This window comes from Hibiscus syriacus, unplaced genomic scaffold (genome assembly GCF_006381635.1).
Source record: "Hibiscus syriacus cultivar Baekdansim isolate YM2019G1 unplaced genomic scaffold, ASM638163v2 tig00111276_pilon, whole genome shotgun sequence".
NCBI classification, from domain to species: Eukaryota; Viridiplantae; Streptophyta; class Magnoliopsida; order Malvales; family Malvaceae; genus Hibiscus; species Hibiscus syriacus.
The window spans coordinates 685,534-689,467 of record NW_024063043.1 but is presented as its reverse complement, the minus strand read 5'-3'; the positions used below and the strand labels follow the sequence as shown (position 1 = coordinate 689,467).

Below are 3,934 nucleotides of genomic sequence, written 5' to 3'. Positions count from 1 at the left end.
GAGCTCATCAATCCCTATTTCATAAAGGGGTCTCAACCCATGAATCTTTAAATTGATACAAGCAATATTATAGGCAAATTGGATAACACATTTAACCTGCAAATGTATATCAAAACTCCTACAGATTATTCAAGTACAACTCGGTTAACAACCTAATGTCAGTTTCAGGCATTTCACAATTGTTATAAATGGATGATGAATTGAAATGTTATATGAACGTATTATACAGAAACGGCAGCATTGTGATATAGGAAGTTAGATGCATCCCAACCTTAGTAAAGTGCAGTGAAGAAGCAAAGAGGATGAACTCACAGTTCTCTGTGCATCTTCACATTAACCTTCATTTCCTTGTAGGATTGGACCTTCTCAGCTGCTCGGCGCAAAGGCCTTCCTGTATACGCCCGCCTAAGTACTTGAGCTTCATTTCCGGGGATCATACATCCTTCATTAGGTTCTTTTTTGACCAATGAATCAGATGATAGCAGGCCACTCAGATGCACCTCATCATCACCACGAGAGGGAACAAGAAAATTTGTATTATCTACCATGAAAACATCTTCAGTCGTTTCCGATTCTTGGGGTTTAAATCTTGCAGATCGCCTTCTTAAACAAACCCTGCTGGGTAAACATAAAAGATATATTTAAAACCTAAATATCACTGTTTTCTCAAAACAGAAAGCAAAAAAAATTATACAGAAACCTTTTGTTCTCGACTCCCTCCTTGGCTTCGACTGGTTTAATATTAGAAGGGCCTGAAGCAGCACGTAAATAATAAGTGAAGATTGTGCTATGAACAACATTGATTACTTTGAAATAAAGTTCCAGAGTGCAAGTTACATAGACTCTTTGATTGCCGCCTCCTGTTCGTGTTGCAAGATTTATTCTCTCCATTTGCTTCTTTAAGAGATTCACCTGCCTAGCCACACCTTCTCCTACTACAAGGTTCATAGTCTCTATCTTCTTCTTTAAGGGATTCACCTGCCCTGCCATCTTTGTTTGTTCCTTCCTTCAAACCATGGAAAAGCGTTTGTAAATAACATGGGTTGTTGATAAGAGAAAAATCAATACATATTTTGCAAATGATTTTGTTGATATGAAAAGTCAATCCAGATTGGTAAAAACCCCATTTCCAGATGTAGGGCAAGCCAAAATCTTGGCTTTCTTCTGACGACAGAAACAAGGTATTTAGATGATAAACAGAATGAAATCATAAACCTGACTACCATGCACCCATTGCAGGCGTAATTCAGCTGAGTCATGTTCAAATAGTAACAAGGTAGAGCTGAACTTGAAACTCACATCTTTAAACTCGACTTAAATTCGATCTACTTGAACTTGAATATTTGTACCTGAACTCGAGCTAACTTCAATTTGATTTTTAAGTACTGAATAAAATATTAAAAAAATGCTCCCTCTGTCCCAATTAAAATACCACAACTTTTATCGGTTATTTTTTGAGAAAAAAAACTTTAAACTTAATTATTTTATATATTTTAATTAATAATTAAAAAAACATACTTGAAAACCACTTCACTGAAAATTTAAAATGTTTTTTTCCAAATTTTATTGATAATAAATTTTAAATAATAATAAGTCAAATTTGAAAAAAAAATACCATCAAAAGTCATAATGTGACAATTTTATTGGGATGGATGGGGCAACCCAACTGGACTTGTAAATCACTCAATTCAAGCATGAGGATACTCGAATTTTGCTTGCTAAAATAGTCAAACTCTGCTCATTAACGACCAAGTTAAATTCGTTTATTTTTCCAGGGCAGAAGTTGAGAAGCTTTCGAGAATATGTACCTCATTTGCAGTACTAATCTACCGATAATATCTGGCTGTTTGCTTGGGCAAGTTGCAAGTTCTGTTGCTGAAACTTCTCCAAATTGATTCTTAGTTTCTGTAACTCAATTGCACTCAGTTCGATGACTTTACTATAGGCCAAAATTAAGAAAAACCAATAAGAAAGCCATACAAGAGACAATTACATCAAGCAACGGTCGGAGGCATAAATGAAAGAAACCAAATAAAACAAATCAAAGAGGATACTTTCGGTCTGCAAGAACTTGCATCAGCATCATATTTTCCTGAAAAAAGAAAAATAAAGAAGGGTCACTCTATGAGAACTAAGAAAACAGTAAACGATATTAAATCATCCTTTAACTTTCAATCAGTTTACTTGTTAAAGGGGTAACTAAAATTTTCATAAAGACGTGAATTTCATTCAACTAAATTCATCTCGTCTAAAATATTAATAGGCATTTCAAACTTTGAAGTTTTAGATTTTCCATACTACGGTTTAATTCAGCACATTGTAAATAAAGAAACAAAAGGATCGAACTTATCAAGTGGTTTCAATGGTAAAAGAGGAAATTATTCTCCCTATTTGTCCTATGTTTAAATAGTTGTGTCTGTAAAGTGTGTGTTGTTAATATATTAAGAAAATTCTGAATAGATACTACATTGTAATCGACTCGTATTATTCAAAAAAAAGTAATAGAAAGAATCAATGTTATATAAACTTGTTATTAGATTTGAACGAGGCTTGAGAAAACAATTGAAGTTTTTAATTTCACAAAACACATAAAACACTGAGAGCTTGATGACATCATTTAAATAATTAAATGGACTAATTATAAGAACTAAAAGATCAATGGTCAACTTAAAATCTTCTCAAGTTAAACGGCTGAGTATAATTTATCCAAAGAAACTATACTTATAGGTTCTTTAACGGGCCATCACAAGCTCAGAAACTAATTATGCAATTGGATCGTCTATCATAATCTAGACTTCTTGACATTTCTCAGCCAACTTGGATGGTATAATATCAACTTGATCGTATGGGTCCCCAATTTTTTGTTTATATTTCTTTGTTTTACATTCTAGACCTATTATCCTACGTGGATTTTACAATTAATCATATCACCTCTTTTTTGAACCACAAACAATCATATGACTTTTGAACTATTGAAAGTTTTGTTTGTCTAAATTAATTTCATGGAGGTGAAAAGCATGTTTAGCAATTTAAAAATATTAAAACATTCTAAATTATTTTAGGGTAAAGTAAACAAATGGTACCCGACTATAGGTTGTTGCTTTAGCGAGTCCCCCGATTATCAAAAGATACAAAATGGTCGCCTGACTATAGAATGTTACTTTGTTGAGTCCCTCAACTTTTAAAAGTTACAAAATGGTCACTCGACTATTCATTGTGTTCTAATTTTGCCATGTTCCGTTAAAAAAATTGACGGCAATTTGAGTTTGATGTTAATATGCTATCTAAGATATGATAAAATTTGATCTGAATCTCAAACTGTTATCATATCTCGGACATCATATTAACATTCAACTCAGACTATCGTTAATTTTTTAACGAAAAATGACGAGTTTGGAATATAATGAATAGTTAGATGACCATTTTGTAACTTCTAATAGTTGAGGAACTCAACAAAGCAACGCCCTATAGTCGAAGGATTATTTTGTAACTTTTAATAGTCAGAGGACTCAACAAAGCAATAAGCTATAGTCAAGGGACCATTTCAGTACTTTACCCATTCTTTTAATATCTATATTTATACTTCTACCACAAATTTAAATGAAATATGATTGAGTTATCTAAAATCAGTTTTTAATCAAAATCCTTATTCGATTTTTTTATTGATCTAAAGATTTTTATGTAATTTTATGATAACTTTTAATTTTATTATTATTATTATTATTATATCAAAAAAAAATTTGGTGGATATTATTTTTTATTATTTATTAATGGTTTTAAGGATGTTTAAAACTTTCAAATTTTCGGGAAAATCAATTAAGAATTTATATTTCTGTGCACTCAATTGAACTTTCAAATTAAAATATTGAATTAATTAAACCACCGAATTGAGAAATTAAAACAATTAAATTCTTGGTCAATTTTAACAGTTAAA

The 3,934-nt window shown here is 31.5% G+C and overlaps 1 pseudogene; it reads right to left on the bottom strand.

Moving 5' to 3' along the window:
• Positions 1 to 215: 215 nt before the first annotated feature.
• LOC120157745 lies at positions 216 to 2,086 on the bottom strand (annotated as a pseudogene).
• Between the last annotated feature and the right edge of the window lie 1,848 nt (positions 2,087 to 3,934).